The sequence below is a fragment of the Microtus oregoni genome, unplaced genomic scaffold (assembly GCF_018167655.1).
Source record: "Microtus oregoni isolate MIOR12 unplaced genomic scaffold, Mior012 000087F_ref0000451, whole genome shotgun sequence".
NCBI classification, from domain to species: Eukaryota; Metazoa; Chordata; class Mammalia; order Rodentia; family Cricetidae; genus Microtus; species Microtus oregoni.
The window spans coordinates 2,131,084-2,154,370 of NW_024544554.1; the positions used below are offsets into that span (position 1 = coordinate 2,131,084).

A 23,287-nucleotide genomic window follows, 5' to 3' on the forward strand; every position below is an offset into this window, starting at 1 on the left:
TGGTGCTTACCTGGTGTAGAGTCTACCCTCAACCCTACAAATTAAAAAAAAAAAAAAAAGACATATGGTAACAGGTATGCCTGAGGAGTATGCATGAGTATCTGAACCCTTCTCTGTAACTTCAGGTGTTTAGAAGTGGAAGTCTGGGGCGTTTATTGACAGCAGCAGAAAAGGAAGATGACGTCACTAAGAGAAGACAGGAACTGAGAGCCTCTTTTCCCACTTCCTTTATGAATCATCACACATTTACTTCCACGACAAAGAAAGGCCAGCTTGGTGTCCCGTTCGATTGCTCTTCTGACCGAGATGCCTGCTCCTGGGACTCCTTGGTAAGTAGGGAGACCCACGTGTTCCTTGGATCGCGCTGTCTTATTGGCCAGAATCGATACATGTTTTTATGGTAGACTCAGTTGCACAAAGTGATAGAGAAGTAAGTTTGAAGTCCATTCCAAAAGCTGTTGGGATATGGGAAGAACTGCACCTTCTAACCACATCAGTCCTGCAGCCGTAGAGAAGGGGAAGAGCCACACGGCCCTTTCTGGGCTTCGGCCACCACCATTAGTGTTTTGGTGAATCAGATTTTCTCTGCTGAGTTTCCTTCTTCAGCTGGCAAAGTCTCAGTTGCCTGCAGGGCATTTCTACTTGGATGCCTAAACAGGCCCTAAAGGAAATATCTTCCTTCTCCTGACCCTGCTCCACACCACCCCCGTTAGCCTCCTCTCCTGTCCCTGCTCCCCCAGAGCCTCCTCTCCTGTCCCTGCTCCCCCAGAGCCTCTTCTCCTGTCCCTGCTCCCCCAGAGCCTCTTCTCCTGTCCCTGCCCCCACCCTCCATTACCCTCCTCTCCTCTCCTGTCCCTGTCCCCCCCCATTACCCTCCTCTCCTGTCCCTGCCTGCCCCCAGAGCCTCCTCTCCTGTCCCTGTCCCCCCCCATTAGCCTCCTCTCCTGTCCCTGCCCCCATCCTCCATTACCCTCCTCTCCTCTCCTGTCCCTGTCCCCCCCCCATTACCCTCCTCTCCTGTCCCTGCCTGCCCCCAGAGCCTCCTCTCCTGTCCCTGCCTACCCCCAGAGCCTCCTCTCCTGTCCCTGCTCCCCCTAGAGCCTCCTCTCCTGTCCCTGCCCCCACCCTCCATTACCCTCCTCTCCTCTCCTGTCCCTGCCTGCCCCCAGAGCCTCCTCTCCTGTCCCTGCTCCCCCTAGAGCCTCCTCTCCTGTCCCTGCCTGCCCCCAGAGCCTCCTCTCCTGTCTCTGCTCCCCCAGAGCCTCTTCTCCTGTCCCTGCCCCCACCCTCCATTACCCTCCTCTCCTCTCCTGTCCCTGTCCCCTTCCAATTACCCTCCTCTCCTGTCCTTGCCTGCCCCCAGAGCCTCCTCTCCTGTCCCTGTCCCCCCATTATCCTCCTCCCCTGTCCCTGCCCCCACCCTCCATTACCCTCCTCTCCTGTCTCTGCCTGCCCCCAGAGCCTCCTCTCCTGTCCCTGCTCCCCCAGAGCCTCCTCTCCTGTCCCTGCCCCCCCCCCCATTATCCTCCTCTCCTTCCCTGCTCCCCTAGAGCCTCTTCTCCTGTCCCTGCTCCTCCAGAGCCTCCTCTCCTGTCCCTGCCTGCCCCCAGAGCCTCCTCTCCTGTCCCTGCTCCCCCAGAGCCTCTTCTCCTGTCCCTGCTCCCCCAGAGCCTCCTCTCCTGTCCCTGCTCCCCCAGAGCCTCCTCTCCTGTCCCTGCTCCCCCAGAGCCTCCTCTCCTGTCCCTGTCCCCCCCCCATTACCCTCCTCTCCTGTCCCTGCCTGCCCCCAGAGCCTCCTCTCCTGTCTCTGCTCCCCCAGAGCCTCTTCTCCTGTCCCTGCCCCCACCCTCCATTACCCTCCTCTCCTCTCCTGTCCCTGTCCCCTTCCAATTACCCTCCTCTCCTGTCCTTGCCTGCCCCCAAAGCCTCCTCTCCTGTCCCTGTTCCCCCATTATCCTCCTCTCCTGTCTCTGCCCCCACCCTCCATTACCCTCCTCTCCTGTCCCTGCTCCCCCAGAGCCTCCTCTCCTGTTCCTGCCCCCCCATTATCCTTCTCTCCTGTTCCTGCCCCCACCCTCCATTACCCTCCTCTCCTGTCCCTGCCCCCACCCTCCATTACCCTCTTCTCCTGTCCCTGCCCCCACCCTCCATTACCCTCTTCTAGTATTTATAGTTTTCTGGTTGGAGGTTTTCTTTCCTAGGAGGGAAGGGCACTCTGGAGCTTGCTCCTCATTCTTGAGTTCTCTCCACTTCCTGTCTTCCACTAGACTCATCCTTCTAACACCCCAGCGGCCAGTTCTGACCACTCACAGGCATCCAGGCATCCAGGATTTTCCCATAGTGGCTCAGGGAAATTTAAGTTTTGGGGTCAGGCTCCGGCTCTGTGGCTGCTGATATGTGACCGCTGGTGGGCATGACCCAGAGCCTATGGCTGACACAGCAGCCTCAGGAGCTGCCAATCACTGCCTTACCCATTTTGGCTGCTGGATTCGGTTCTAGGTCCCTGTGCACACAGAGAACTGCAGATCACTACTCTCTCTGTGAATTTACCCCCTGATAAATGAACCTTTTGCTATACTCCATTCTAGGCTAGTGTGGAACTCCTTTGTATGGCAACAGACCATCACAAGAATAAGTAAATTGTAATCCACATATAATGGCATATTCTATAACCAGTACAAGGGAAGAATTGGATCTAAATGCATTGGCAGGAAAAGGTTCTCATGGTACACAGTATTGCTAAGTGAAAAAAAGCAAGGAACAATCCAATTTAAATTATTTTAAAAGTAAATATCTTTAAAAGTATAATTATGTCTACCATAGTAAATATACCAACAGTTAGGATTACAAAGGTATCTTCATTGTTGTATCGTTTTTGTTATCAATAATCTAAGTTGAAGAGATTACTGGCAGTTAAAGATGTAGGTATACTGCGCTTGTAATGGACCTGAGTTTGGTTCCTAGAATCTACATTGGGTGACCTTCTTCATGATAACCTGTAACTCCATCTTCAGGGGATCTGATACCCTCCTCTTGCTTCCACAGACAACTGTGCAAACATCCGTGTGTGTGTGTGTATACATACATAATCAAAGGTATTAAACATTTAAAAAAGGAATTACTTTTATGGCTAGGGAATATAGTAACATGAGAGTTGATAAACATTTCATTAAATGTAGTAATATTTGGGCTACAGTTATACATATCCTCTGGATATAATCAGATGAGAGTGGAGACTTTGCCTATTTGATACACAGCTGTGTTTCCTGCACCTAGACCATTGTGGTGGTTTGAATGAGAAGTGTCCCCCAACAGGTGCAGGCCTTTGAACACTTGATCTCCAGCTGGTGGTGCTGCTTGAGGAGGTTAAGGGAGGTGTACCTTTGCTGGAGGAAGTGCATCACTGGGGGGCAAGCTTTAGAGGAAGTACATCACGGGGGGGGCAGGTTTTGGAGGAAGTACATCACTGGGGAGCAGGTTTTAGAGGAAGTGCATCACTGGAGGGCAGGTTTTGGAGGAAGTACATCACTGGGGGGGCAGGATTTAGAGGAAGTGCATCCTTTGGGGCAGGCTTCAAGGGATCAAAGTTTCATGGCCATTTTCAGTTCTCTCTCTCTCTCCTTTGTGTTTGCAGGTTAAGATGTGAGTTCTCAGCTTCTTGTTCCGCTACCATCTCTGCTGCTTGCTGCCACACTTCCAAGCCACCATGGATGCTTCTTTCCCGGAAACCATAAGCCATGAGAAATGTTTTCTTGCCTTGGTCACAGCGTTCCATCATAGCAGCAGAGACGTGACTGACACATACTATGTGAGTTATAAAAACAGGTGCTTGATAAATTCTGTATTGGTTGAATGAGTGAGTGACTGAATGAGAAAATCAGTCAGTGAACAAATGAGTCCTATCCCAAAGTATTTGATAGAAACATTAAGACCTAAATCTTGTTTCCATATCTAATTCTCTCCAAAGACTTATTGTGTGTGAAATTATGGCAGAATATTTTAAAGAGGACTGTGTGAATGTGGCCAAGTACTTCTCTTCAAGTAGGTTCCTGAACTGCACCTGTAAGAGTTGAGAGTATAAGTTCCTAACTACCACAACCAATCCATCATGGCTAGTATTACCATGCATGAGAATGGACCACAAGATATACAACGAAGCCCAATTTTAAGGGTGGGGGAAGGGAAAGGAGGGGTGCACAGGCCTGTCTGGAAGAAATGTGTCTGGAGAGAGGGATTGGGGCGGGTGTGTCCGCGTTTAAAAATACATTCATATAGGGGCTTACACAGCCACGCCACGCATGTGTATAGATTACATGCACACTGCACATGCACATAGTTTGCATAGGGCATAAGGCCCTAGGGTGACTAGGCAGTTTGCCTGAATGCTGATGGCGCATGCGTGGCTGTGGGACCCTGGAAATGCTAACACCTGGGATGACTAAGCATTCTGCCTGAATATGGCTGGCCAGGAGATCCCGGATGTGACGCAGACGATAACAATGGTCCGTTTCTTCCGTGTCCCGTGACAACGCTCTTTCTAAAGGGATGTACCAGAACTCTCAGCACCAACAAATATTACCTAAATAATTACTCAGTTATTGATATTTCATCATTTATTCATCGTCAATAATGAAAAGATCGCTTGGTATTTAAGGGTGAAAGCTTTGTTTCTGTTTTATTTTCCTCTAAAGCCCGGCCCCCTAGTGATCCTAAATTCAGTAGAGAGCTGTTTTCCAATCCTGCTGACTGAGGACAGAATAAAGGTTTTTTTCATACTTTCTATGTGCTACTCCATAGAAAAATATTAGCATCCCAGGCAGGTTTCAACAATGCCAACACAATAGTCTATATTTGCTGTTGAATTATAAATGCTCTTATCATATTTTAGGTACAAGCCATAAGCTGGAACTGTGTTGAAAATCCTTTCTCCAATCTTGCCTCTTCATTTTTATACCATTTTGTTTTGAAATGCAAAACTTTTTGCTTTTTTAATGGCCTGGTTTATTATTTTCTTCTGTGTTCTATATTTTTACAACCTATTTAAGAAAATTTACCGCACTGGGCATGGTGGTCCATGCCTTTGATCTCAGCATGTGGAAGGCAGGAGGCGGGTGGATCTCTGTGCACTGTAGGCTAGCCTGGTCTATATAGTGAGTTCTCAGACAGCCAAAGCTATGGAGAGAGACCATCTCAACAAACAAATAAACAAGAAGAAAATGCATCAGTTTAAAATGTTTTTCTACAGGTTGCTATATTGGGACTAACTTTGAGTAAATTGTAGACAATACGAGATGTAATCAAATTTCACTTTTAAACGTGGCTGTCCAGTAGGTCAGCACCTATCTTGAGAAGTTTCTCCTTTGTTTTCAGAACAGATCTGTGGATTGGACGATTGGTCCCTAGTGTGTAAATGTGGGAAGTAGCATGACCTTTAAGAGATGGGACCTAATAGGAGGTAATAGTCACTGAGGGTGTTGCCTTCTGCAGGATGAATGCCACTCTTAGGGAAACCTAGTTAGCCCGCATGACTGCCGATTGCAATAGAAGACCAAGATCAGTCCCTACCCTGTTTTACTCCCTGTCTTCCCAGGTAATCTCTCCACACCCACTCTGTCATTGTGAGGTCTTTATCAGCACCATGCTGTTTATACTCCTAGCCCTACAATGGTGAGTTCCATGGCCTTCTTTTACACAAAGAACCCAGCTTCAAGCATTTCGTTTTAGCGACAGAAATCGGATGAAGCAATAAGCTGCATTTAGTGAATTATGTTGACTTTCTCTGTCTTTTTCTTTCTTCTCTTGCCGTGTATCTTTGTCTGGCCTGGAATTCACTGTATTGTTTAGGTTGTCCTCAAGCTCTCAGAGACCCATCTGCCTCTGTCTCCTTACTGCTGGGATTAAAGACACGGGTGCCATACCCTGTTCAGACCAAACTCTTACATTTCTCTTGTTTTTGCACCCTAACTGCTCAGATTACATGTGTGTGTGTGTGTGTGTGTGTGTGTGTGTGTGTGTGTGTGTGTGTGTGTATCCATACCCAGCTTATTGTTCGTGATAAACCAAACTTGCATTTGCGGCACAAACACAGTAGGTCATCGAGTGTTGTGCTTTTAAATGCATTGGCAAAGTATATTTTCCTTAAAAATGGTTTATAATTTGTATCTATGCTGTGGATATTGGCTTAAGATTTTCTTTACTTAGGATAGCTTCACTGGGCTTGGGAACTGGGGTAACAATGCTGGAAGCAAGATCTAAATTTGGAAGTGCCCCTCCTTCTCAAGTGTCAGGAAGTGGCATTATTTCATAGCTGAGTAGAGTAGAACTTGGCAGGGAGAGCGTGTGGGCTCGGTGTCCTGGGGAGCAAAGGTTTATGGGAACACAACCTCATTAAGAAACACACCTGCCTTTGTGATGTTCCATGTTGTTACAGTAGCTTCCCCTTATGGTTTACATCCCTGAGAAAAATGTGCTCATTATACCTAGTTTGATAAAGTTAGTTCCGCCAAATTATCCATGTACTTCTTATGTTCTTCCAGAGGATCGGCAGAGATATTCTCCTTTATTTCCATTGACAGTTTCTCTGTTCCCTGTCTAATCTAAGTAGGGGCTTGCCAGGTTTATTAATCTTTTCAAAATACAGCCTGTAAGTGGATGTTTCTGTCTGTCTGGTCCTGCAGCTGTTCAGTCCCAAAGAAACACACAGAGGCTTATATTAAGTATAAACTGCTTGGCCTATTAGCTCAGGCTTATTATTAACTAGCTCTTGCAATTTAAATCAACCCATAATCCTTGTCTATGTTTAGCCACATGGCTTGGTACCTTTTCTCGGTGCAGCATTTTCATCTTGCTTCCCTATATCTGGGTGGCGACTGCAGACTGAGCCTTTCCTCTTCCCAGAATTCTCCTAGACTGATTGCCCCACCTATACTTCCTGCCTGACTACTGGCCAATCAGCATTTTATTAAACCGATATGAGTGACAAATCTTCACAGGGCACAAGAGCATTCTCCCACAGCAACAGCCTCTAACTTGATTGACTTGGCAAAAAATTATGTGATATCAAAAGCATAATCCATGTATTTTTAAAGTTCGGATAAATTTTATATAAATTAAATAACTTGGACTAAAGAGATGGTTCCATAGTTAAGAGCACTGGCTGCTCTTCCAGAGGACCCACATTTCATTCTGAACCCCCTCATGGCAGCTCATAACTGTCTGTCACTCCAGTCTACTCCCTCTTCCGGTCTCTGCAGGCACCAGACCTGCATGTGGTGCATGTAGGCAAATACACAAACTAAAAACTTTAAAACTGAAACACCTTTTCTCTGTTAAAGTGCCTCTTTTAAGAGCATGAAAATGTGGGGTGCAACGTGGGAACAGACACCTGAATGACTGAGGCAGGAGAATTGTGACTCTTAGGCCAACCTGAACAGCATAGGCAACATGGAAACATGGAGGAAAGCCATGAACTTCGCGGGGCAGCTGAAACCACATGACTAGAAGAGGAATCACATCCAGAATGTCCAAACACCTCTCAGCAACAATAAAAACACAAACAACCAAGCTGGGCAGTGGTGGCGCATGCCTTTAATCCTAGCACTCAGGAGGCAAAGGCAGGCGGATCTCTGTGAGTTCGAGGCCAGCCTGGTTTTACAAGAGCTAGTCCCAGGACAGGCTCCAAAGCTACAGAGAAAACTCTGTCTTGAAAAACCAGGATAGACAAACAAACAAACAACCACATAAGATGAATAGATATCTTTAACAAACACATTACTAAAGAAATTTGTGTCAGATAACATATATGACAGATGCTCAGTGTTTTTAGTCCTTAGGGAAAATCAATTAAAGCCACAAGGATAAGCCACGCTGTCCACTCAAAGTGCCAGAGTTAGAGCACAGTGTGTCACAAGCGCTGCCAAAGGTAGGAACTGGAAGTGCCATAGGTTCCCGGAAGGATAAAAATACTACGGTCATTTTGCCAGGTGGTAGTGGTGCACACCTTTAAAGCCAGCATTCAGGAGGTAGAGGCAGGTGGATCTCTGTGAGTTAAAGGCTAGTGGTCTACAAAGTGAGTTCCAGGAATGTTTAGAGAAAACCCTGAAAAAAAAAACACCCAAAACAAAACAAAACAAAGCAAACCAAAACAAAATCAATCAACCAACCAACCAACCAACCAACCAACCAATCAACCAACCAAACAATGATAACAAAAACCCTACAGCCATTTGAGAGCGTTTCAGTGTTTCCCACGAGTTAAACATAGATCACTGCCTGTCCTCTTCTTCATCAGTGCTGTCGTTAGGCGTCTACCCACGTGAATGGAAAACTTGTTTTTCCCAACTGCAAATGTTTCCAGAAGTTTAAGCGATGGTGAAACACAGATGCCCTTCATCAAATGAAGCCATGGAGAAATGGACTCTATTTCCACAAAAGAGTATTATTGACCAATAAAGAGGAATGAGGGCTGAGTCCTACAATATTATGACATGTAATACATACAGCCGTGCCCATAAGTCATAAACAGATAATGGTAAGTGAAGACAGTCACACCCGTTTTGCTTGAGTCCATTTATGTGTCTTTCTGGAAAAGACGACCTACTGAAACCAAATGCCAGCAGTTGATTGCCAGGGGTGGGGGTTGGCAAGGGATGCCTCCCTCGGAGAGAGTAGTTTGGCAGCACCCTGTGAAAGGTAGCCTTTGCACAGCAGAGAAGCAGGAGGGGTGAGAGGAGCCCTCTTGTAAGATATAATCACGCGCAGGAGGGTGGAGCCCCAGTTTGCTTCGTCACCCACTAGAACGCCTTCTCTTAATGCTGTTGCTTTGAGGATTGTTTCAACATGACATTGGGGAAGAGACACAAAGCATTCAAAATGTGGTTGTGACTGCAGTGGACACACTTGGGTCACAGACGCTTAACCTGGGGATCGAGATTAAGACTGAAAACAGTAGGGTACTCGAAGTGCCTATCCCTGATAATAACACATCCAATTTGTGACATGGCCTCCACTTACCAGTGAGAAGCAGCGTTTAACTTGAATTAAGGGTCATGCTCCAAGCTGCCTGTCCAGGGTGTTTTATGAATCTAAGGCTACAAAAGTCGGGGACAACTGGGGCGCTGCTGCAGGTTGCTGACTAAGGACGCTGCAGTGCCATGTGGAAGCATGCTGGAGGACAATCCTGTGCATCCAAATGGGTCTGTCTGAGGGTTGCATTCATTCTCAAAGACAGGTTGGAGATTGCTTGGTACTTACTCATAATGCTGCAAACATGCATGTCTGATAATTCAGTAAATATACTAAACATACTGATATGTATTTATAGTATACTCTGTATATAGTATATTTATATATAGTATATAGTGCATTTATAGTATATATATATAGTATATAACTACAGTAAATATACTGCTAATTTAGTAAATATACTAAATATACTGACATAGTATATTTATAGTATATACTGTATATAGTATATTTATATATAATATATAGTATACTTACAGGATATACTATATATAGTATATAGTATATTTATAGTATATGTATATAGTATATAACTATAGTAAATATACTTGCAGGTATATGTGATACAAATTTATATACAGGTACAAAAGATACAGACAAGGATTCACAGCAATATTATTTGTGATTGCCAAAAAATGAAAATAACCTAAGCATTCATCAACAGAAAATGCAAGAGTGTGTATTGGGAACTAAAAGAAAACACACCCGAGAGAGAGGAAAGAGAGAGAGAGAGAGAGAGAGAGAGAGAGAGAGCCTTAAGGACTCAAAAGTGTTCATATTCTTTGATTCCGTTTATACAGTGCTCCCACAGCAGCAGGACAGATTCATGAGGTTTGAAATCAGGATGATTGTTGTCTTGGAACAGCCCCAAAGGGATGGTTTTGGATGCTGATAATGTTAGCTCTTTTGCTATTGTGGCATGCATGGGATTTTATTATAGCTCCCTGAACTGTACTCTTTTGTTTGTTTGTTTGTTTGTTTTTTTGAGACAGGGTTTCCCTGCATAACAGTCCTAGCTGTGCTGGAACTAGCTCTTGTAGACCAGGCTGGCCTCGAACTCACAGAGATCCGCCTACCTCTGCCTCAGGAGTGCCGGGATTAAAGGCGCCTGGCTGAATTGTACTCTTATCTCTGCTTTCCTGAAAGCTTTCTAGAATCTAATAAAATTTTAAAGAAATCAATATAAACTACATATTAAATGACATGAATATATACTAATATATTCATATACAATAGAGATATCAAATGTAAATAAATTAAAAATGTAGCTGAAATATTTCTGGTTGTCTTTAGTTTTGTTTTGTGTGTATACCTGTGAATATACATTAGAACATAGCTGTGTATATACATGAGACTACACACGTGTACATACATAAGAGCATATCTGTCCACATACATGAGAGCACACACGTACATACAATACACATGTGATCACACACGTGAACATACGTGAGAGCACATGTATACATATATATATGAGCACACACGTACATACAATACACATGGGAGTATACATGCACTTAGAAGTCCAAGATCACCTTCAAGTACCTTTAATCCATTACTGTACCCCATTTTTTTTTTTTAGTGTTTCTCACTGAACCTGAAGCTCATTGATTTAGCTAGTCTGGCTGGCCACTATGCTTCGGGGTTCTTCTATCTCCCTCAGGACCAGGTTACGGTTGTGTGACACCATGCTCTGTCTCCCCCAGCACTGGGTTACAGTTATGTGACATCATGCCCAGCATTTAGCATGTGTTCTGGAGATTTGAATTCAGGCCCTCATTCTTGTGGCTATCAACCTACCGGGTGAATCGTCTCTTCAGCCCCTCTTCTTTTCCCTTTCTCTTTCTCTCTTTTTAAAAAAGATCTACTTTTCTTGTCTTGTTCTGCATTGGATAAATGTAAGACTGGAAATAAGGTAGCCATCATGAAGAGGGTTGCATTGGGCCCGGAGCCAGATGGATGCATATTTGTGTATGTATGGATGAGCAAGAGCAAACCCTGAACATGGTTAACGATTTTATACATCATGTTCTAGCCGCAAGGGTCTAATAGCTTTTCGTAGGAAGGAGAAGAAAGTGCTGGAAGAGCTGAGAAGTGGATGTGTGTAGCATATGCTGAGATATGTACACACATATTAGTTAGAATTGACTTAGTGACAGTCATGTTCCCCGGTTGTAAGTGACAAACCTGTTTAGAGAAGTAACATTATTTTATATTTCCTTCTGTCTTCATGGTTAACCCTCTATCCCATTACAGTAGATATTATGACTTATGAAGACCATGGAGAGAAGACAATAAGTGCCATGTGATATGGAAACGGATTAGAAGTAAATAAGAAAAATGTTTTTGAAAATATATAAAGAGAGTTATACCATCAACCTGTTATTCATTTTAAAATCTCTTATTAAACCTACACACAAGGTATTTTATTAGCCCAATGAAAACTCTCTATGTCAAAGCAATCACCAGTCTTATAGGCAGTGGTAAAGGACACATCAACAATGACAAGGGACAAGGAGTAAGTGCTGACTGTCATGAAAGTTTACAATGGATTTTTTAATTTAATAAGACTTCCTAAAACATATACAAGTATTGAGAAGTACCAAGTTATTTTCTGTTCCGTGATACAACCGTCTTTCTAGAGACTCAATACAACGAAGCAAAAAATAAATCGGAATAAAAGATTTAGACAAATCAGCTTTTCCCCTCCTGTTCACACCTAACATTGTCTTTAGAATCCATCAAAGTCCCCGAAGCCAGTGGTGAGGAGGATGCAGCACACACTCTGGAGCCACAGGGAACAGCCTCATTTATCAGTCACTAGATTTATGAATTTATTTACCCATCACTCAGCAGATGCTCGTATATCTGCCACCATGCCCCCCAGCTCCTCCCTCCAAAAGCAACCAGTGTCCTGAGTTTGCTGTTTGTCTGTCCATACCCTTCTATGCAGCTATAGGAGCACACTCCAACACTCAGACTCTGAAGCCAAACACTGTGAAGCCAGAGAGCCCCAGTCACACTTGCAATCCAGTGCACACGGGGTGCTCACCACACCTAGTGCCTGTTCCCCTCTCCTTTCATGGTACAGGAGTCTTAGCCCTGTTCATGGCTACTCACTTAAAAGCTTTATTTTGCCATCTTCCTTGCAGATAGATGTGTAACATGAGGTCCTGCTTGTTGGGGGTTTCTGTCCTGCCCAGTTCCCACAGCCAGTAAATCCCAAAGAAAAATCACACAGAGGTCTACATAAGTTATAAATTGATTGGCCCATTAGCTCAGGCTTCATATTAGCTCTTATAACTTATATTAACCCATTATTCTTATCTATGTTAGCCACATGGCTCAGTACCTTTTCCGGCGGGGCAGGTCACATCCTGCTTCTTTGGTGTCTGGACAGGACTGCGGAAAGAGCTTCCTTCTTCCCAGCATACTTCTGTTCTCATTGTCCCACCTCTACTTCCTGTCTGGTGTTCTGCCTATACTTTCTGCCTGGCTACTGGCCAATCAGCGTTTATTTAAAACAAAATTGACAGAATACGGATTTGTCCCACACCGTAGATGTGACCATACAACAAAGCCTTGGAATTTAAACCAGCAATTACACAACATTTGCTCATGCTCTTCCCACACTCCCTGAACACGTCAGGAACAGGCGAACAGTGATATCAGTTGGCTCCTGGGTTTCAGGGATATGATGGTGATTTTGAGATGGAAACATTACACTAAAGATTCACTAAAGCAGCATAAATCCCTTGGTTCCCAACGCCACTGTACCATCTACTTACCTCTAATTTCATGTGAAGGAGAAGTATTCTTTTATCCTAACTAATCCCCTGTAAGCAAGCTCTACTGGGCTAACTGAAAATGTTGAACAACTTTGAATTGCTCACAGTTCAGCATGGAAGTGAAGTTATTACAACATGACCTTTGACATGAGCCACGAGACTGAGAACGCAAAGCAGATGACGCCACCGAGGAACAACAAGGGGAATGAGTGTCACACGTCATCTGGGCACGGACTGAGAAGCACCAGTTCTCAAAGTACCTCTTCTCCAGGCTTCCACGGCAACATCCCCTCCAAGTGTCCTCCTGCTTCCTGACTGATTATTTTTGGTTTCTTCTTCTGTGCCAGCTGATGAATGCTGACCTTCGTCAAGCTCTCCTAATACAGTCTCTCTAAATGCTTCTCTTCACCGTTGTGAATGGCACCTCAGCACCAATGACAGCCAAGTCTAGCCCTCTCTTCTGAGCTCTGGACTCCTGGTTCATTTCCTACTTCCCTGCTCCACCTGCATGTCAAACTGCTTGTGTCAACTGTGAGTTTCTCTCACAGTAAAGGTTATCATCATCTATGCAGTCGTTCCAGCCAGAAACTTGAGTCATACCTCACACCTCCCACACCCAGTTTGTCACCAAGCCTGTCCATGGACTCCGGAGACAGCAGGTCTCAGATCCAACGCCTTCTTTCCATTCCTGTGCTGGCTCTGTAGAGCATGTGTCTATGAACCTCTCTCAAACCCTCCACTTGCTCTGTAGACCACGAGAACCCCTCTCTATTCCTCCACTACACTGTAGACCATAAGTCTATGAACCCTCCCCATCCTTCCACTCGCTCTGCAGACCACGAATCTATGAACTCTCTCCATCCTTCCACTAACTCTGTAGACCACGAGTCTATGAACCCTCCCCATCCTTCCACTAACTCTGTAGACCACGAGTCTATGAACCCTCCCCATCCTTCCACTAACTCTGTAGACCACGAGTCTATGAACTCTCTCCATCCTTCCACTAACTCTGTAGACCACGAGTCTATGAACTCTCTCCATCCTTCCACTAACTCTGTAGACCACGAGTCTATGAACCCTCCCCATCCTTCCACTAACTCTATAGACCACGAGTCTATGAACTCTCTCCATCCTTCCACTAACTCTGCAGACCACGAGTCTATGAACTCTCTCCATCCTTCCACTCGCTCTGCAGACCACGAGTCTATGAATTCTCTCCATCCTTCCACTAACTCTGCAGACCACGAGTCTATGAACTCTCTCCATCCTTCCACTAACTCTGTAGACCACGAGTCTATGAACCCTCCCCATCCTTCCACTAACTCTGTAGACCACGAGTCTATGAACCCTCCCCATCCTTCCACTAACTCTGTAGACCACGAGTCTATGAACCCTCCCCATCCTTCCACTAACTCTGTAGACCACGAGTCTATGAACCCTCCCCATCCTTCCACTAACTCTGTAGACCACGAGTCTATGAACCCTCCCCATCCTTCCACTAACTCTGTAGACCACGAGTCTATGAACCCTCTCCATCCTTCCACTCGCTCTGCAGACCACGAGTCTATGAACCCTCTCCATCCTTCCACTAGCTCTGTAGACCACGAGTCTATGAACCCTCCCCATCCTTCCACTAACTCTGTAGACCACAAGTCTATGAACCCTCCCCATCCTTCCACTAACTCTGTAGACCACGAGTCTATGAACCCTCCCCATCCTTCCACTAACTCTGTAGACCACGAGTCTATGAACTCTCTCCATCCTTCCACTAACTCTGCAGACCACGAGTCTATGAACTCTCTCCATCCTTCCACTCGCTCTGCAGACCACGAGTCTATGAATTCTCTCCATCCTTCCACTAACTCTGCAGACCACGAGTCTATGAACTCTCTCCATCCTTCCACTAACTCTGTAGACCACGAGTCTATGAACCCTCCCCATCCTTCCACTAACTCTGTAGACCACGAGTCTATGAACCCTCCCCATCCTTCCACTAACTCTGTAGACCACGAGTCTATGAACCCTCCCCATCCTTCCACTAACTCTGTAGACCACGAGTCTATGAACCCTCCCCATCCTTCCACTAACTCTGTAGACCACGAGTCTATGAACCCTCCCCATCCTTCCACTAACTCTGTAGACCACGAGTCTATGAACCCTCCCCATCCTTCCACTCGCTCTGCAGACCACGAGTCTATGAACTCTCTCCATCCTTCCACTAGCTCTGTAGACCACGAGTCTATGAACCCTCCCCATCCTTCCACTAACTCTGTAGACCACAAGTCTATGAACCCTCCCCATCCTTCCACTAACTCTGTAGACCACGAGTCTATGAACCCTCCCCATCCTTCCACTCGCTCTGCAGACCATGCCTCTGTGAACCTTTCTTCTTACCACTGAATACTTTCCAACTGTATCACAGTCAGCGAACACCCTGCCTGCAGAAGCCATGTGAGCTCCTCAGAAGCACACCCCGCCTCCTAAGCATCTTTTACCAGATTGCTTTGAATTAAAAACTTTCCAATGTTTAGTGGGAGGCACTGATATCATCTGCCCATCCCACCCTCTGCCTTACCCCCCCCCCAACTCATCTCTGCAGTCTATTTGTCATGTGACCCTGGTTCTTCCTATGAAGAAAGGTCTCTGCAGAACTCCCCTGGTCATCTCCGGCTCTGTTTCAGATCTCAGCCTAATGTCACTTTCTCGTGATGGCTTTCTTTTCCCTCAAATCCAGGTCACATCCCTCTGTTTTCTCCTGGGTAGCTCCAGCTGTTGGTGACTTCTGCTTGATTCTCAAAATTCATCCTCCCCCTCTTGGGTCTCAGTAGCTTTCTCTTGTGTACCCAGTCACTCCAATAAAGCTGGTTTGTCTTTAGCTCCAAGATGTAGCCATGTGCCTGAATCCCAGCCAACGGGAAAATGAATGAGCACAACAGAACACATCGGGAGTTTCCCATCAAGGGATGGGAATTACAGTCTTCATACCCCATGGGTTGGAAATGTGATCCTAAAGGCCAGAGATGGAAATTTAGGTTTGTTATGGGCATTGGAGAATGGGATTGGGAGCAGCTCCTCTGTAGGAGAAAACTATTCAAACCCATTTAACTAATAGATTTTATAGCTATTTGTTACAGTAGAGAAGGTCGCTGATGGGTTTTAAGAGGACTAGAGTCTCATAGTAGCATAGCCAATGTCAAAGGTGCCCTGTTGGTGGTATGCAACCTCTAGGGGCCACAGTCCTGAAGGACAAAGGTTTTTTTTTTTTAACTTCTTTTTGCTTGCAAAATAGAATGGTCACTACCAAGAGAACACAACCAGCCTACAAAGTCTGAAGAAATGAAACACAAATGAGGTATGCAAAGGGGCGTGACCAGAGAGGAAGAGGAAAACGCAAGACTTGTTAGTCCCCAACTGTGGAGGAGGAGGAGGAGCATCCACTGTTGCCAAGGTAGAGAAAGGGACACTGCTTTTGCAAGAATAAAAATCCTCATCTTGTATGTATGAGCATGCATGTTTATAAGTATTTAAATAAGCAAGACAGAATGAGGGATAAAGAGCCAAGGCTGGCTAGAAGCTGGTCTATGTAGGTTCTATGCAGATTCTGTCATTTACCAGTGTGTGACGTTGGTCAAGTTGCTTCGGTTTTGTATGCAATGAACTCGTTTGTAAAGTGGGCAAATCCTCATGCTGACTGAAGATGATTGCTACAGCGATCATATGAATAAATCAAATTGAAAGCACATTGCTCACACGGCACATGGTAAGTCCTGAGTGTGAGAAGTTTTTGTTTTTTAATTATTGCGACTCGTTACAATGTATTTAAGGAAAAAGCTTGAAGAACCAAGTGGGCACAACATATTTTGGGTGACTAAATATTCAGAAGGCAGCAATAGTCAGGAAGTCTTGAAATGATCACCCATTGGTGACACGCACGAAAGCTGCACTCTTCTGTCTGAGGAATGTAGACAAAAATCCACAGCCACTCGGGCACCATCTTGAAAGCTACAATGTAGCCAGGGACTAGGCTGCTCCTTCAGCCAGTAGAGAAAGCAGAGCCGTATCTGGGTCCCATCCACCGTCTACCATTCTTCCTGGTGTACCTCACCTCTGGTCAGCAGCACTATGCCTCCCTAGCTGGGAAGAATGGCACGGCCGAGTCGGGGTGACTATGTGTGAACCCCTCCACCTGTTGTACTAGCGTGTTAGCCTGGTCCCTTGCTCTGGCTTTTTGCCAGGCAATTTTAAACATCTCGTTTTCCCAAGTCTTTCTGGGGAACGGTCTCTGGGTCAGCCTAACTGGCTATGTGTTTGGAGGCTAATTGCTCACACCCCACAGACTGGTTACCCCACAGGAGGTAAGAAAGTCTGCGTGACAGGGTTTGCAGTGGCGGATCACTTTTGCCTCACGCATTTTCTGGTTTTTAATAGATATTTTATATTATTAAATTATTAAGAATATTATTATGTTTTATATAAATATGTATTTATATATTTATATATTATCTAAAAATTAAGAAATGTAAATATGACCCAGGAGACACCGTAAAAACTGGTAAAAAGCACTGGGGCTGCCAGGAAAAACAAAAACCAAACCTCTGCTCTTACAAGGCCGATTCAACAGTACTTTCTCCGGTGGAGGCCCTCAAGACTCGTCCTGCTGAAACGGAAATGGCAGCTTTCATTTCAGGATGGCTTGGTTTCACTCTTCAGTCTGGGCCTGCTTTTGTGGATCGGGAACTCGCCCCTTCTCCTTTCTACTCCCTGCTTCTCTGCTCACACAGCAGAGGACCCACTGCAGTCAGATCTGTGGCCAGGTTGCTTACCTGTTTGCTTTCTCTCTCTTCCTCCCTCCCTTCCCGCTTCTTTTCTTGTCTTCCTAGTCGCTTCTTTAACGGCTGGACAGATCAGGAGACTGATAAGTCTCACGTGACAGTCCACCTAGGTCCTTCGTGGCATCCACTTCCACATAGAGCCGAGGGGCCCCAGGTGTCTCCAGGCCACTTCAGAGCAGATCTGCCGTACCGAGTCCCGTAAACACGTTATTATCATCTTATAATTTCCCTCTGAAACCCTAGCAGGCGCCATCTTTGTTTAACTCCTGTGTCTCAACATTTCAAGTGGATTTACCATGAGGCTGGTGTGCTGACCATAGGAGCTGTCCCTGGACAATGGGGCCGGAGCGGGCATCCAGCAACGGTGTATTTATAGTTTTTCCTAAAGAGGACTCCACATTTGAAGCTCCAGGGCCTACGAAAATGTCTTCAGTCACATCTCAGGACTACAGAGCCTGGATTTTCTTCCTCTTGTTAGTAATTTTGAATCCAGTTATATTAACTTTTTAGCCTTATTTTGTTCTTTAACATCAGATTAACATTGCTTATATCTATAGGATTAGATTACCATATACATATACATTGCTTCACATATAAGAAATCAATGTTCCTAAATGTGAGCTGCCATCAGTACTGGCTTTGTGTGAACAGGCTCTGAAATGTTCTAAACCCCATCTCAGGCAGGCATATACACCTACCAAATGAAACCTGTATACAACCAGTTCTACTAGCTTCCCATGTTTAACCAATGATACAACTTAATTCTGAGCGTGACACCTGCGGTTAGGTCACCTCTTCAGCAAGGTGCCACGTGTTCAGCTGTTGGCTAAGGGTGCCTTAGCTGTGCCTGGGGTTCCAGGAGCTCTTGGAGCCTCGCCTGCCTTCCTTACCAACCCTTCTGGTCAGCAGAGGACAGTCCACCTAGGCTGTGCCTAGACCCAGAGATCATGCATCTCATCGGTGGCGATAGTTTTGAGTAGGGCACCTACTAAATGCTTGCTAACTGCAGGTGGTCATGTACTTTGGGCCTCAAGTCCCCTCCAACACCCCGCGCCCATCCAATGATTGGGGAGCAGAATGCGGCTCAGCAGGAGCTGTTGGGTGTGGTGGGATGGGGATGGAGAAGGATGGGACATTGCCCACTTTCCTCTTTCTCCCTTCGGGGACGTGCCATCTTAGAGGGGCTGGATCCTGGGTCCCTGGGGCGGCCCCAGAGGGCGGGAGGCCGGGGAGGAGGCGCCCGACGCATCCGCCGCCGCAGGAGGCGGAGCGCTGCACCTGGCGCCCGGTCCTCCAGCTCAGCCCTGAAACGGGTCCAGCCGGTCGCGAGCGAAGGCAGCGGCGGCGGCGAGGTCGGGCCCAGGACTCGAGCGGGAGGAGGAGCGGACAGAAGGTCGCGCAGCGGCTGCGCCAGGCCACCGTCGCTCGCCCCACCCGGCTCGCATCCAGCCGCCGCGCCTGCCCGCCCGTCCGCCCGCCACCGCTGCAGCCCCGGGACAGGAGCAAGCCGCCCGACCGACATGCTGAGCTCTGGCCCGCCCGCCGCCGCCCCGGCGCCCCGAGCCGCCGCCCCGCACCCCGGGCACAGGGCTCCCCGCGCCCCGCGCAGCTGAGCGCTACCAGGTGAGTGGGCCGGCGCCACGCGGGCTCCCGAGCCTCCGCCGTGCACCTGCTGCGGGGTGGGCGCCGCCCGGCTTCCGAGCCTCCGCCCGCTGCCCGGGCGCCGCCTGTCATCCTCGGGGTGCAGGGCAGCGGCGCGGCGTCCCCCGCGCTGGCAGCACTTCCGCAAACGTAATTGGAGTCGGGAAAACAAAGGCGCTGCCCGGGAGCCCTTGCCCGCCGCCCCAGCTGCAGCAGAAGGTGGGGGCGAGGGTGGGCCTCTCGGGTCCCCAGGCTCGTCTCAGCCCGGCCCCACTGTCGCCCTGGAGGTAAACATCCCCGGGAGAGGGGGGAGGCGACAGTGTCCCTACGGCCGGCCGGTGACAGGGACCTGGCCCCTAGGTGGCAGGAGGAAACTGACATTGTCTGCCTCCCACGGAAACAAACACGGGGGGGCTCACATCTCTTCCCCGGGCTTCTACCTTCCTAGGAGAAATGCCTGCGTCGTGCGTGCTGACTAGCTTCAGCTCGGGCATAAGTCCCTTCCTAAACGGAGGTTACCAGGTACATTTCCATCTTAGGAGGGTGAAGAATTCAGATGTGGCCCCTCCCCCTCTATACACCCCATCTACGTGGTCTTGCCTTGCCGGTGGGTTATTACCCTTGAGCCTGACTCGCTCTGCGTTTTGCTTTTCCCACATGCCTGAGAAACGACAAACCTTTCCTGTCATCCTAAAGCGTTTAATAATACTTATACATCCACCAGAACATACCTGCCGATCCGTCGTAGAAATAACCTTGTCTGGAGTTGAAGTTCAGCTCCCAACTGGTGTCTACATAGTTTTTTGTTCTTGGGTTGTTACATCATTCCGGGCCGCCTGTTTCCCCCATGTAGAAAGAAGATGGATGGATAGTGTAGCCGCCACATTTCCTTTTGCTTTTCTGAAAGTTCACGATGTTATAGTGTGATATTAGAGGTAGTTGAAAGCAGGTAGCCTCCAGTTTAATGTGTGAAAGGAGGCGAACGTTTGGCAGGTCCGTGTACTGCGCAGAACATTGCTTTTCTCAGAGCCGGCGCTAGCCAGCTAAAGGTGTATGCATTATTGATGGTCTTGTGAAGAAAGCGGGGAGGATAGAGTCCTCTGCATTGGGAGGCTTGGCTCTGACCCTCAGAACTGCTTGTCATTAGTATCTGTGGAAGATTTCTCGGTTAGTGATGAGGAAGGGCGAATGGCCCTTTTCACAGGTTACTTGGGAAAAAGTTGAAGCATTGTTAATGAGCTCAGTGCAAGACACACTTGGGGGAGTAAAGACAGTCTTATTTCTATAATGAATTAAAATTATTAAGTATTTTGTAGTTACTTATTTCCCAGGCCCTCTCTCTATAAAGGTAAATATAAAACAAGAAGGCTGCTTAAAAAGGAGACTACACAGGACCAAATAGCACATGTTTGTTGGTGTGGATATTGGATCACCAATTCTGTCCACCGTACATACAAACACACACACACACACACACATGTGCACACACACACACACACACACACACATATATATATCTTCTGCAGTACCAATAGTTATTCTTTTTAAAGCTACCACCCTGAAGAGTTAATTTCCAAATCTCTGTACTGGTGTCTGATCCCTAATTTTTATGCACCATGAAAGGGAAGCTCAGAGAAGTTATGCAACTTAGACCAACCACATACTCAATAAGAGGTGGAGTTAGATTTGGCCCGTGCTTCTGGCCTCAAATCATAGGAAATTTCCATATGGTGTCCCTCCCTGCTCAGGATCTATTAAGTGTCACCATCTACCTAGATGCTTTCCTTTGCTTCTTGCCTTTCAAAGTAAATTTTCTTTCAACACACATGTATTAAACATGGTACCACTTACCCATACAGAACAATCTATGTCTTGATAATGCATATAAATTTGTGAATCTATAGCGTTTTCCCCAGGTTTTCTTACCGCTTTTGAATTTACAGGGAGTGGTAAACCTTATTGCCAAAGATAAATTGAGTATTAGATCAATGGGTTCTTAAAGTTTAGTTTTGATCTTCACTGAGTCTTTAGGGTTTGTCCAGCAGGGCAATCGAGAGATGCGATGCTTGCGTCTGCTAGCTGCACTGGTGTGTTGGCGTAAGAAAACTCAAAGCATATCAAGTGAAAAAGGCAGATTGCAGACCAGATTTATATTCATTTACTGAAACATCAGTGTTGGCATATATGGGATTGCTTGGCCTCAAATTGTTAAGTGTAGCTACCTTACAGCGGCGGGGGAAGAGGTAAAGTGGTACTTTTTCTTTTGACCTTAGAAAGTGAAATATGGGTTAACAATTGGAAAAAAAAAACACACACATTCTTTTGTTATATAAACTAAAAAGGGGAAAGAAGAAGGGAAATACTTCACGTAAGAGAAGACTGGATGCATCTTACCGCAGACTAGATGCATCGAACCATCACATACAGTGGTTTTAAGAAAGAAAGATGACGTCAGAGGCAGAGATGTTCTGAGGGTGGCCAACTGCCCCTTCCCAACATTGGCTGTGACATAGTCTACAACCTGCTGGCTTTCATGCAAGAAGAATGCTTTGGAGCATCACACTGGCATGTCAGAATTCCTTTCTACTAGGTCTTGCTTGTGACTACAAAGCAGAGAGACAATTTTGTTTTCTCTCTTGGTGGAGTGAATAGGTTGATGGGAAGAGTCAGCTTGCCTGTTGTGTCACCTCAGGAAAATATGGCATCCGAGAGGCCTTCAGGTTCTCCTAGTGACATTTCAGGAACAGCAAGTCATCACCCAGTTTAGCCTGACGCACACTGTGTATTTGGTAACACTAATGCAGCCCCACAATTCTCCCTACTCTTGTATTAACTACTGTGTAGAACTCTTAAAAGCCAAGGCATTTTCCTGCTCAGAATCAGAAATCCAAAGCAAGACACATTCACTCTTCAGATTCAAGAAGACATACCACTCTCTCACGTTTTCCGTGTGAAGAAGACCTCAATGATCTTGGTTCATTAGGATACCATGTTACTATAATGCCGCCTGGCAGAGGAGTTCCTTGTAAAGTTGCTTTGTACAGGAGCTGTTCTGGCTGTTATAGGCAAGGTGTAGCATTCCATTTGAGGTTTTCATTGTGTCTGCCTGATGTCGAGGTGACCAAGCGCAGAGAACCACCCTGGTTAAGGCCAGTTTGGCTAAAACGTTCGTCCTTAGGTGGACCGTTCATGGCATTTCCTCGGGCACAGTACTTTTAGGTTGTGATGTGAATTTGGGGGCTCCACCTGGGACATTCCCTTTGGGTTTGTAACTCCTCCTTGTTTCGTTACCCAGAGCTGGCTGTCTGGGTATTCAGTGTCCTGGCCTACAGTGTGTGAACCCAGCTTTTGTGCGTCTTGCCCGTTTCCTTGACTCCTGACTAGCAGGTTATCCGATATTTAGACTCATTGATGCACTGCCCTTTCTTTGAAGCTGATTGGGCCTCTGTATCTGAAAGATGTGCATTGCTTTGGAAAATGGCATAGTCTCAATTCATTCAACTTTTGGGCACTAGCAGAGTCCTTTGCTGTAGCAAATGATGTTTGATTTGTTGGTGCAAAGGCCAAAAAAAAAAAAAAAAGAAAACAAAAATAAATATTTAAAATGTAGAACCCAAGCCTTGAGTTTGTGTCTGCTATAGATATTACACTCCTAATTACTACTTTGTATCTCTAGTCTCTCTCTCTCTCTCTCTCTCTCTCTCTCTCTCTCTCTCTCTCTTCTAGTTACGACTTTGTACCTCTAAAGTCTCTCTCTCTCTTCTAGTTACGACTTTGTATCTCTAAAGTGTCTCTCTCTCTCTCTCTCTCTCTCTCTCTCTCTCCTAGTTACTACTTTGTATCTCTAAAGCCTCTCTTTTTCTCTCTCTCTCTTCTAGTTACGACTTTGTATTTCTAAAGTCTCTCCCTGTCTCTTCTAGTTACGACTTTGTACCTCTAAAGTCTCTCTCTCTCTCTTCTAGTTACGACTTTGTATTTCTAAAGTCTCTCTCTCTCTTC

At 46.3% G+C, this 23,287-nt stretch overlaps 1 protein-coding gene across 3 annotated transcripts in view; it reads left to right on the forward strand.

The window, feature by feature from the left end:
* Positions 1-18,940: 18,940 nt before the first annotated feature.
* The window catches only part of LOC121442189 (major facilitator superfamily domain-containing protein 6), a 65,422-nt gene continuing 61,075 nt past the window's right edge, over positions 18,941-23,287 (forward strand). For 2 of the 3 annotated variants that reach the window (XM_041643631.1, XM_041643633.1), the window contains exon 1: positions 18,941-19,270. The gene's annotated coding sequence lies outside the window, so the exon portion shown is untranslated. Of the gene's footprint in view, positions 19,271-19,451; positions 19,576-23,287 lie in introns of those variants that run through there. The other variant, XM_041643632.1, reaches the window with a different exon arrangement.